Source organism: Myotis yumanensis, unplaced genomic scaffold (assembly GCF_028538775.1).
Source record: "Myotis yumanensis isolate MYYU_CA2020_CCGP unplaced genomic scaffold, mMyoYum1.0.hap1 SCAF_4, whole genome shotgun sequence".
NCBI lineage: Eukaryota > Metazoa > Chordata > Mammalia > Chiroptera > Vespertilionidae > Myotis > Myotis yumanensis.
This window is the reverse complement of record NW_027223755.1, coordinates 95,538,123-95,551,201: the sequence shown is the minus strand read 5'-3', so window position 1 is coordinate 95,551,201 and position 13,079 is coordinate 95,538,123.

The window sequence follows — 13,079 nt, the reverse complement described above, 5'->3', positions numbered from 1 at the left end:
CTGAGCCACACTGCCAGGGCTATATTTTTTTAAGTTGTATTTTGTGGGTTTTTAAAAAATCTATATTTTGATTGATTTCAGAGAGGAATAGAAACATCAATGATGCGAGAGAATCATTGATTGGCCACCTCCGTGCACCACCCTCTGGGGATCAAGCCCACAACCCGGGCATGTGCCCTGACCAGGAATCGAACCGTGACCTCCTGGTTCATAGGTAAACACTCAATCACTGAGCCACGCCGGTCAGGCTCAGTGTAGTCTTGATTTGCTGTTCCCTAATGATGTGGAGCATCCAACTGTAGCTCTTTGACAACAAAGTTGAAAAAAATCCCCAATTCCTTCAGGAAACCAGGCCTTTGTCTTCCACAAGGAGACAAGTCTCCCCAAGGTGCCTGTTAGGAACTGAACGTTTGTGTGTCCCCCCACCCACAATTCACAGGTTGAAATCCTACCCGCCAGTGTGATGGCATTAGGAGGCGGGCCTTTGGGCGCTGCTTAGATCATGAGAGTGGGGCTCCCTTCACCACCTTCCACCTGAGGTCACCATCAGGATGACCATCTGCACATCAGGAAGCTGTGTAATTTTTGTTTGGAGGAGAAGCTGTTTTTTTTTTTTTTAATTTTTATTGATTTTAGAAAAAAGGAAGGGGGAGAGAGAGAGAGAGAGAGAGAGAGACATTGATGTGAGAGAGAAACATCGATCTGATGCCTCCTGCACACTCCCCCTGAAACTTGCATATGTGCCCTGACAGGGAATCAAACCCGCAACCCTTTGGTGTACCAGAGGACACTCCAACCAGCTGAGCCACAGGGCCACGGCAGGAAGCCGGTTCCAATCAGACAGCACCTTGATCTTGGACTTCTCGGCCTCCAAACTGTGAGAAATCGATGTTTGTTGCTGAAGCCGCCCAGTGTGTGGTATTTGTGTGATGGGAGCCCAAATGGACAGAGTGCATGCGGTTTCGATACGGAGGAGGGAAGAAGGAGGGCTGACAGTGGGGTGGTTCCGTCCACCTTGCGCCTTGGGCTCAGCTCTTCACAGCTACTCCGCAGGCTGAGAACCTGAGGTCTCCAAGGATTCGGTTTATCTGTCAAAACGGGTTGGGAGAAGAAGAGGGAAGGAGGGGCGGGAGGCTGGGGAGGAAGCGCGGTGGTTGGTTTCAGAGCCGCGAGGATGGTTGGCGGCTTCGGGAAGGATCCGCGGGGTAATGTGCTGCCACGCTGATGGGCCGGCGATGATGACCACGGGGCCTCGGTGGGATTAGCTGGGAGGCTGCCAGGAGCCGCAGAAAGCAGCCCTCTTTCCTCCCTCTCAGGGGACCGGCTGGCTGGGCCCAGCTGGCGCGGGTGGGGAGGGAGTGCCCACAGCAGGCTGGCATCACCAAACCCTAAAGTGCGTGCTGTCAGAGCTGTAGGGAGCGGCTATAGGGTTAAGCCTGGGACTGACTTGTTGGCAAAGCCACAAACAAGTCCCAGCTCAGAGGCCACAGCCCTCTTAGCATAATGAGGCTTGACCTTATGAGTTCCCTAGATCAGTGGTTCTCAACCTTGGCTGCACATTAGAATCACCTGAGAATCTTTTTAAAATCCAGATTTCTGGGCCTCATCCTCCGGAAATTCTGTTTCTTTGTTATGGGGTGGGGCCACAACATTAGTAACAAGGAAACAGAATTTCCGGAGGATGAGACCAAAAATCAGGATTTTAAAAAGATTCCCAGGTGATTCTAATGTGCAGCCAAGGTTGAGAACCAATGCCCTAGATCTTATCGGAGCTAGGTAGCTCTTCTTAGCTAATTGGCTGTGGGAGGTGCAGCAAGTGTTGCCAAAACAAGTGAAACTCACAAGAACACTCTAACTATGGTGACCACTACCTTGTTTACCTCTGGCTATAAAATAAAGACTCAGCTTGCCCTCTGGTTTCTCTCTGTGGCCTCAGCCAGGCACAGGAGATCCACCACCCAGCTCATTCTCTTTGTCTTTTCTACATCCTTCGCTCCCCCCCGCCCCCCCCAACCTCAGGCTCACTGAACCCTTGGCTGAGCTGGCCCGCCACAAGAGCAAAAGAGGGCGCTGCAGTGGTAAGGGGGCCTGGAAGCCAGGCGGTGGGGAGGGGTTTGACTGCATCCCAAGGATTCCAGGGGCGGACACCGAAGGGGTGTCTCTCTGAGGGGGGTCAGATGTGCCTTTGTTCAAGATGATGCTAGCTGTAGTATGCACAGCAGACAGCAGGGGGCGAGAGGAAGACAGCAGAGGTCACCTCTGGGAGTAAACCGGTGAGGCCATGGACACCCCTGAGCGAATGCTGTTCTAGATGCTTCCACAGGCACAAAGACCATAATACAAGATGTGGCCATAACCCTCGAGGACGTACAGCCATGTCAGGCCAGGAGACACGTGTTTATTGTCCCTGTGCTGCAGTAAGAAGGTGAGGGAGTTTCGCTCAGGTCCCTATTGTGGCCTGAATAAGTAAACAGCCGAACAGCAAGGCAAATCCATGGTGAGGGTGTTTAAGCCCCCAAGGCCAGTCGGCTGAACGTAATGGCCGGTCATTTGTTTCCTAAGTACCGCGTCTGGAGTTCTCCCTGGATGGCAGTCTGTGTAGGTAAGGTCATGACCATTCATCCTGGCGAGTCACCTCTCTGAGCTTCCGTTTCCTCGTCTGTGAAATAGGGTTATAAGATAATCTCCATCATAGTGTGGTTATGAGGGTTATGCATGTGAAGTGCTTACTTAGCACAGAGCACACAGTAGTGATTGCTATTATATTTTCTTGAATAAGAATGTAATCCACATGTCATTCATTATTAGGTTATTACTCAACCCCATAGTTCTCTCTCCCACGACTGTGACCTCCCGGAGGACAATCTATATGCCAGTCATCTTTATACCTGCCATACACGTAAAAAACTTCCGGCCTGGAATGGGAGTTGGGGGGAGGGCAGGAGGGAGAGCCATGTCCCTGTCCACAGTGCTGAATCTTCATGGCCTGAGTACTTGTTGGGATGCTCTCTCTCCAGCCAGTTCCCATTGTGCTCTTCACACAGATGCCCTCCGGAGTTCTGTAACACAGCGGCCCTGGCATCAGTCCTCATCCGATCTCCCAGGTATGTTAGCTGAAATAAGGCAGGTAGTAAAAGTGTGTGCAGCATGAGCTCACTGCTGAAAAACACACACTGTGCTCACATCCATTGCTGTAGGACACGTACTGCGCACATACAAATCATCAAATATGTTTGTAGAAATATATAGAAGACTAGTAGTCCGGTGCACGAAATTCGTGCACTGGGATAGGGGGGGGAGAAGGGGCCCCTCAGTCTGGCCTTCACCCTCTCCAGTCTGAGACCCCTCAGGGAATGTCCAACTACCTGTTTGTGCCCACACTTTTAACAGATAACAGCTCCATTGTTGTTCCTTTCTTATGCTTAAAACCATTGGAATTAGTAGGTATTCAAAGTGTGTATACATTTTGGGGGGACACCCTGTATATCTCTAGTCAGTGGTGAAAGAAACCAACAGCAGATTTGGAACCCCCAGACAGGGAACCTTGCTCACTCCCCACATGTCTCCCCACTTCACTTTCCACCTTCGTGGGCAGCAGGAGAATCAATGTTTTCTCTCATTAATTCGGAAAAGCACGTCCTGTCACCCGTTGCCCAGCAGGAGTGCTCTAGGCCCCAAGCAAGCAAGGCTCAGTCAGGGCAGCCTTCACTCATGGGTGCTGGCACCCAAAGTGCACATTCCTCCTCTACAGTCGTCCCAACTATCCCACTGTTTCACTGAGAGGACGGAATTCCTCTCTGCCTCTGGGCTCTTGATCTTGAACGCTGACCGAAGGCACCTCAGAGAGAGCCGCCCGCGCCCACCAGGTGTGTCTGTCTGCACCTGCTCCTGCCTCAGCACCTGCATTAACTCCCCAGAGGTGATCTCGTAGCTGCACTGGCCTCCGTGGGAACAGGGCATCACCACTCCACCCTCTCACTGTCATCTCACAGGCGCCCACTCTCAGCACCCAGAACACCCAGACACTCTCCAAAGGACGTGAGCGCATCAGAGGGGATGTGTGCACATCCTGTGGGGGTGTTAGGCATGCCGGGTTGATGGAAGTGCGGTGGAGAGGCGGGGGCAACTTGTGCACACCTTGGTTTGCAACTGTTGCAGGCTTGGGAGGGTGACAGTGTGCTGGGGGATGTTCCCATGCCAGGGGGGTATGTGCACACCGGAGGCCTCTGGCTTTGCAGATCTGAAAACCCCCGTGGTGCAGCCAGGAGGACGTCAGTCTGGCCCACCACGGTGGCTGTCCCTGCGATCCTGCACCTTCTGGGCCAGGAGGCGGATCTTGCGCAGTCACTCCTGGGCGCTGATGGCTGCCTCCCCGCCGTGAAGGGTCACAGATCTGAGTCCCGAGACTGTGCACAGCCTCAAGCGCTGCCCCCCGCCCGGCAGGGTCACAGATCCGTGTCTTGGTCCCGTAGACAGCCTCAAGCACTGACCCCGACCCGGCAGGGTCATAGATTCGGGTCCCGGACTGCAGACAGCCTCCCGTGCTGCTCCCCTGCCCACCAGGTCACAGATCCGGGTTCTGGGACCACAGACAGCCTCAAGCACTGCCCCCCACCCGGCAGGGTCACAGATCCAGGTCCTGGGACCAAGGACAGCCTCAAGCACTGCCCCCCGCCCGGCAGGGTCACAGATCCGGGTCCCAGACCGCAGACAGCCTTGCCTGCTGCTGCCTGCCTTCAGTATGCAAATTAGCCGCCATCTTGTTGCTTCAGGGTGGGGGTCCCCACTAAGGTGCCTGGCCAGTCTGGGTGAGGGGATGAGGGCTGTTTTCAGGCTGGCGGGCGACTGAAGCTCCAAACCTCTCCTTTTTTTCTTTTTTTTTTATTCTGGCATTTATTTACCTTCTATGGCTGTCACTGGAGCTGAGAGCCGGCTTTCTCTCTGAGGCTCAGCTGCTGAAAGCAGGTTTCTGGCCTTTGTTTACCTTCTGTATTCGAAACTTTGTTGCGACTCCAGCTCTGAGATCCCAGCTGACTGAAAACAGGTTACTGGGGTTTTGTTTAGCTTCTATATTTGTTACAATGTTTCAAACTGCAAGCTCAGAGGCCGGCAGCGGCAGGCGGGGAACGTTGGAGTCCTCCGTCACTGAAGCAAGCAAGCCTCCTGTTAGCTTTAAGCTGCCTGGCTGCCGGCCACCATCTTGGCTGGCAGTTAATTTGCATATCGCCCTGATTAGCCAATGGGAAGGGTAGCGGCTGTACGGCTAATTACCATGTTTCTCTTTTATTAGATAGGATTCTACACCAAAGTGAGAATGGTGTTTATCACATTAGAGTGGGATTGGTGACCGCAGGAGGACTGTACTTTGAAGCATACTCTTTGATATTTTTTGGTTTGTTTTAGCTGTAACTCCTATATTATTTTTGTCATAATAATTTGAAAATAATGTTTTTAAACCAGAAAACAAAGTTAGTTGGTAGAAACTGTGAATAGGGGTTGGGACTTACTTTCAGGGTCCAAAGGTGAAGAGATTAGCTTCATAACTAAGTGTCAGCCCCTGAACATTCAGGAGACAATGGATTTTGAGGTTTGTTACGTGTGTATCTAAGTATCCCTGAGAGGGGAGCGTTTTTAAAAACCAGCACATCCAGCCCCCACCCCATTTTACAGATGAGGAAACAGACTCATCGAGGGGAAGGGAAGAAACCAACATCAATTGTCTAATCAGAGGCAGCTCCGGGTTTAGACCTCATCCTCCTGGCTTCCAAGCAGACCCTGCTTATCAGTGTCCTCAGGCTGCTGTGACAAAGTACCACAAACTGAGTGCTGAAAACAATAGAAATTTATTCTCTTACTAGAGGCCCAATGCACGAAATTCGTGCAAGAGTAGGCCTTCCTTCCCCCAGCTGCTGGCACCAGCTTCCCTCTGGTGCCCAGGACCTGGGCTTCCCTCCTGCTGCTGGCAGGCACCTGGGACCTGGGCTTCTCTCGAAGCCCCAGCTTTGTCCAGAAGGTCATCCGGAAGGACATCTGGTCTAATTAGCATATTATGCTTTTATTATTATAGACTAGAGGCCGGGTGCACAAAAATTTGTGCACTGGCGGAGGGGGGGGTGTCCCTCAGCCCCACTTGTGCCCTCTCGCAGTCTGGGACCCCTCGGAAGATAACGACCTGCTGGCTTGGGCCCGCTCTCGGGTGGCAGAGGGCAGGCCCAATCCCTAGGTGCAGCCCCTGGTTGGGCTCAGAGCAGGGCCGATTGGGGAGTTGGGGCACCGCCCCCTGTCATGCACAGAGCAGGGCGGATTGGGAGGTTGCGATGCCACCCCCAGTCACACTCAGGGTAGGCCCGATTGGGAGTTGGGGCACCGCCCCCTGTCACACTCAAGGCAGGGTCGATGGGGAGATTGCGGCGCCACCCCTTGTCATGCACAGAACAGGGCCCATTAGGGGGGTTGGGGCTCCGTACCCTGTCACGCACCGAGCAGGGCCCATCAGGGGGTTGGGGAGCTCCCCCCGTTACACACAGAGCAGGGCAGATCAGGGGGTTGGGGAGCTCCCCCCATCACACACAGAGCAGGGCCGATCAGGGGGTTGGAGCGCCACTGCTGTCACACTCAGAGCAGGGCCAATGGGGAGGTTGCGGCTCTACCCTGTCACACACAGAGCAGGGCCCATGGGGGCGTTGGGGCGCCTTCCCCTGTCACACACAGAGCAGGGCCAATCAGGGGGTTGGGGAGCTCCCCCCTATCAGGCACAGAGCAGGGCCAATCAGGAGGTTGGGGCGCCTTCCCCTGTCAGGAACAGAGCAGGGAGGATAGGGAGGTTGTGGCCCCGCCCCCTGTCACACACAGAGCCGCAGAGCGATCAGGGGGTTTGGGCGCTGCCCCCTGCCACGCTGCTCCAGGGGCCAGGAGGCCTCGTGGCTCCGCTGATCCCAGTGCCAGGAGGCCTCGCAGCTCTGCTGATCCTGGTGCCAGGAGTCCTCGTGGCTCTGCTGATCCCGGTGCTGGGAGGCATATTACCCTTTTACTATATAGGATAGAGGCCTGGTGCATGATGGGGGCTGGCTGGTTTTCCCTGAAGGATGAGGGATGGGGAATCAGGATGGGGTCCCGCTTGGGTGCCTGGCCAGCCTGGATGAGGGGATGATGGCTGTTTGCAGCTGGTCACACTCCCTTTAGGGTGGGGGTCCCCACTGGGGTGCCTGGCCTGTCTGGGTGAGGGGCTGAGGGCCGTTTTCAGGCTGGCGGGCAACTGAAGCTCCCAACCTCTCCTTTTTTCTTTTTTTATTCTGGGATTTATTTACCTTCTATGGCTGTCACTGGAGCTGAGAGCTGGCTTTAGCTCTGAGGCCAGCTCCAGCTTGAGGCCTCGGCTGCTGAAAGCAGGGATCTGGGTTTGTTTGGGTTCTATAATTGTAACACTATTTCGGTCCTGCTCGCTCCAGCTCTGACGGCTGAAAGCAGGTTTCTGGAGTTTTGTTTAGCTTCTATATTTGCAACAATGTTTCTTAGAGAGCAAGCTCAGAGGCCAGCAGCAGCAGGCGGGGAACCTTGGCTTCCTCCGTCACTGGAGCAAGCAAGCCTCCCTGTTCACTTCAGCTGCCTGGCTGCCGGCCGCCATCTTGGTTGGCAGTTAATTTGCATATCGCCCTGATTAGCCAATGGGAAGGGTAGTGAAGTTACGGCTAATTACCATGTTTCTCTTTTATTAGATAGGATGGTTCTGGAGGATGGAAGTCAGAAATCAAGGTGTCCACAGGGCCATGCTCACTCTAATGGCTCTTGGGAAGGGTCCTGGTTTGCCTCCCCCTGGCTTCTGGGGGTTGCTGGCAATCCTTGAAGTTCTTTGGCTTGTAGGTGCATCACTTTAATTTCTGCTCCCTTGCCCTGTGTATCTGTAATTCTTTTTATGATATTGGTGATTGGATTTAGGGCCCATCTTATTCCAGTATGACCTCACTTTAATTTACATCTTAATTATATATGCAAAGAGCCAATTTCCAAATCAGGTTACATTCACAGGTACAAGGAGATTTGAATATATTTTGGGGGACACAATTCAACCCATAACACCCTGTTTCAGCTGTACTAAGATACCTCATTGTTCAATAATAATTATTATTAACAATAAATTGTAATTTTCACTGAGTACTGTCCCTGCCACAGGCACTGTGCTAAGTACTGTATATGTGTTATGTTTGATTCTCCCAGTGGTTCTCAACCTTCTGGCCCTTTAAATACAGTTCCTCATGTTGTGACCCAACCATAACATTATTTTCGTTGCTACTTCATAACTGTAATGTTGCTACTGTTATGAATCGTAATGTAAATATCTGATATGCAGGATGGTCTTAGGCGACCCCTGTGAAAGGGTCGTTCGACCGCCAAAGGGGTCGTGACCCACAGGCTGAGAACCGCTGCTCTAGACTGTAGAAACTATGATTATCCCCATTTGACTGGTGAGGAAACTGAGGCCCAGAGAGGTGAAGCAACTTGGCTGGCATCCAGTTAGTGTGGCAGATTGTAACTTCCAAAAATGGTCACAGCAGTATTCCCAACCCCACGTGCCTCTCCAGAACCTTGTTGCTCCCCACCAAGAAGCAAAGTCTCTCTCTTCTCCGCCTGAACTTGGGCAGGACCTTGTGGCTGCGTCAGTTAATAGGATGTGGAGGAAGTGATGCTGAGTAACTTCCAAAACTAGGCCATGCTGGTGCTGCAACCTCCAACTGCCCCTCTCTTTCAGGATGCTTGGTCTCAGAACCCAGCCACCTGCTGTCAGGAGGCCCAAACCAACCATGCGTAGAGGCCCATGTGGTGAGAATCTGAGGCCCAGCCTGCAAACAGCACCAACCGCCACATGTGTGCGTGACGGAGCCTTCAGGTGACCCGGCCCCTGGCTTTGGAGTCTTCCAGGCGGGACCCCAGATAAGGAAGAGCAGAGACGGGTCATCAGGGCTGTTGTGCTGTGTCTGAATGCCCGACCCACAGCATCTATAAGCATCATGCGTGATTGTTCGTTGGCACTATGTTTGGAAGCACTTTGTGTGGCAGACACAGCAGCGGGAGCAGCTAGGAAGCTCGGAGTCAGGGTTGGAAATTTGGAATTCCAAGTTCTGTTCACTCACGTCCCTCCTCCCCCCTCTTGCTATCTGGTGAAACCCCGTATTATCAGCAGGTAGCAGCCTCCTCTCTCCCAGCCTCCCCAGGCCTCGGACTAATCTCACGTGCAGTCCTTTTTGTTTGGAAAAGAAAAATCAGAATCCAAAGACAACTGTTCACAGAATGTGCAGAAGCCCCTTGGTTGACAGCTGTGGTTCTTTTAACAGAGAGAGACACCAGCCCACGGATCCCTCCCCCGACCCACCCATGCAAACAACCCAGATCAAACAAAAAAGTAATGAGAACGTCTTTCCATTCTGCCACCCATGCTGTTTGCTTGGATCATAATAGTTCATCTTTTTTAAAAAATGTATCTTTATTGTTGGAAGTATTACAGATGTCCCCCTTTCTCCTTCATTGACCCCCTCCTCCCCACTGCCGCCTCCTCCCCATGCCTTCACCCTCTATTGTCTGTATCCATGGGTTAGGCATATATGCATATAAGTTCTTTGGTTAATCTATTCCTGCCTCACCCCCTTCCCTCTGAAAATTGTCAGAAGGCTCATCTTTTATTTATTTATTAAATATTTTTATTGATTTCAGGGAGGAAAGGAGAGGGAGAGATAGAAACATCAATGATGAGAGAGAATCATTGATCAGCTGCCTCCTACATGCCCCACACTGGGGATTGAGACCATAACCTGGGCCTGTGGCCCAACTGGGAATCGGGAATGGAACCGTGATCTCCTAGTTCAGTGGTGGGCAAACTGTGGCTCTCGAGCCACATGCGGCTCTTTGGCCCCTTAAGTGTGGCTCTTCCACCAAATACCACGTGCGGGCGCGCATGTACAGTGCGATTGAAACTTCGTGGCCCATGCACAGAAGTTGGTATTTTGTGGAAGAGCCACACTCAAGGGGCCAAAGAGCCGCATGTGGCTTGTGAGCTGCAGTTTGCCGACCACTGTCCTAGTTCATAGGTTGATGCTCAACCACTGAGCCATGCTGTCCAGGCAGAAGGCTCATCTTTAAAAAAAAAGAAAAGAAAAAAAAGGTCTCTAAGGATCTGCTATGCCAGGCATTTCCCTTCCTTCCTCCTTCCTCCCCTCCCTCCCTCCCTCTCTCCCTCCCTTCCTTCCTTTCTTCCTTTCTTTCTGTCTCTCTTTAAAGATTGTTTATTGATTTTTAGAGAGAGAGGAAGTGAGAGGGAGAGAAAGAGGGAGAAGTGTCTATGTGAGAGGGAAACATTGTTCACTGCCTCCTGCAGGCCCCTCACCCAGGATTGAGCCCTCAACCCAGGCATGTGTCCTGACCAGGAATCAAACCAGCTACTTCTCAGTACACGGGACGACACCCAACCAACTGAGCCATGAGGCACACCGGCCAGGGCTAGGCATTGCCTTTTCTGTGCCTACCTTGCCTCCCTCTAAAACAGTGGGGCCCATGCCTTCCATTTTGTTTAGCATTAAAAAAAAAAGAAAAAGAAAAGATGCCCTATCTGGTTTGGCTCAATGGATAGAGCATCAGCCTGTGGACTGAAGGGTCCCGGGTTCGATTCTGGTCAAGGGCACATACCTAGATTGCAGGCTTGATCCCCAGTAGGGGATGTGCAGGAGGCAGCCAATCAATGATTCTCTCTCATCATTGATGTTTCTATCTCTCTTTCCCTCTCCTTTCCTCTCTGAAACCAATAAAGATATATTTTTTTTAAAAAAAGAAAAAGAATCACACTTCACTTCTGGGCAGGCTTAGAAGCCCATCCATGTGTCTTCAGGCTGGAGAACCAAGTTGGCCTGAATGTGAATGTGTTTTGTTCATTCTAGGCATGTGGATTAATTAGGACTCATTAGAAGGTAGGCAAATAATAAAAACAAAACAAAACCCACCACCACCACCACAAAAAAAACACACCCAGCCTGGCTGGTGTGGCTCAGTGGTTGAGTGTTGGCCCATGCACCAGGAGGTCACAGGTTTGATTCCCAGTCAGGGCATATGTCTGGGTTGTGGGCTTGATCTCCAACAGGGAGTGTGCCTGAAGCAGCTGATCCATGTTGGTGTTTCTATCTCTTCTCCCTCTCCCTTCCTCGCTCTCTAAACACACACACACACACACACACACACACACACACACACACACCCCAATCTCAATTTAAGCTGTTTAGAAATAATAATTAAAACAAAGAAATGTATTCACTTCCACATCTGAAAGTTCCAGTGTATATAGTTAGACTTTGGATGAGGCTGGATCAGGAGCTCAGATAATCACACCACCCAAACTCAGAATCTCTGCATTCTTCAGCTTTGCCTTCTCGGTGGCATCTTCATTTTCCGGCTCTTCTTAGGGGTCCCTGGAAACTTCAGGTTCCTCATATTGAGACAGGCCAGGCAGCCAGGACAAGTGGAATGGGGAAACTGAGACAGACAGCTGAACAAAGGGGCAGAGCAGTTCACAGCAGATCCAGAAGGTCACTTCCTTAGCGATAACATCTAGGCCTCAGTTGTATTTCAACCTCAGGCCCAGAAAAACAGCAAAACCAGGTCAGTGACACCTGGACCAGCTGCAATGACTAAGGACCCCCTGTCCTGACACTGACCAATCGGTGGAGACCAGGACCCTGAAGGAGCAACCTAGAAAACTGATGAAGATTCTGCTGAAACCCTCCTCCCATACCTCCCCTAAGATTCTGGCCTATAAGAGAGGGGTAAAGCCTCAAGACAAAGGCCCAGCACCTACTCTCCCTCTGGGGAGCAGCCCCCACCCTCGCCCCTTCCCTTCTCTTCCCCCACAGGCATGTATCTCCTAAACCCTAAGGGACCCCACCAGGCTTGCAACCAGAGGAACAATGGGCAGCCACAGCTCATCCCAGGCTATCCTCTGAACCTGACCCCAAGGGGCCCTTTTCTCTAACTTCCCAGAGAGCTAGGGCAGCCCAGCCTCGGCTCTCCTATTGCTTCCTCTCTGTTAATTCCTTTCTTGTTTCACTGTGCCCAGTTTTAATACATGTTCTCTCATAGTCCACCAGGGACTGAGCCCCCAACCCAGGCATGTGCCCTCAACCCAGGCATGTGCCCTCACCAGGAATCGAACTACGACCTCTTGGCTCATTGTGAAATTTTTCCTGCATGAAGTCAAGAACCTACACACTACCGGCTGGCCCTAGGCAGACCTGTAACAATACTTCCGAACCAAATGTGAGGGACAGAGTTTCTCTGCCTGATAGCACAAAAGGAATCGGGGAACGGAGCTTTGCTTTCTCTGGCTGATTGTTCTTGGGTCATGGCTCTGCCCTAAGCCAATCACCATGGCCTGGGTAATGGAGCATACCTGTTAGCTCCCTCTAGATCAGTGATGGCCAACCTATGACACGCGTGTCAGAGGTGACACGCGAACTCATTTTTTTGGTTGATTTTTCTTTGTTAAATGGCATTTAAATATATAAAATAAATATCAAAAATATAAGTCTTTGTTTTACTATGGTTGCAAATATCAAAAAAATTTCTATATGTGACACGGCACCAAAGTTAGGGTTTTTCAAAATGCTGACACTCCGAGCTCAAAAGGTTCACCATCACTAGGTCAAAGGCTGTGAATTTGACTACACGAGGGATTGGAGAGAAGGGGGACACAAGACTGTTATCACAGGAAAGGGGAGAGGATTTGGAACATAAGGAACCATTGCAGTGGTACTCAACCTTCCTAATGCCAAGACCCTTCAATACAGTTTCTCATGTTGTGGTGACTCCTAATTTCATTGTTATAAATTGAACATAATTAAAGCATAGTGATTAATTATATATGTGTTTTCCCATGGTCTTAGGTGACCCCTGTGAAAGGGTCGTTCGACCTCCAAAGGGGTCGCGACCCACAGGTTGAGAACCACTGCTTTAATACAGTTCCTCATGTTGTGGTGATCCCCAACCATAAAATTATTTTCGTTGCTACTTCATAACTGTAATTTTGCTACTGTTATGAATCATAA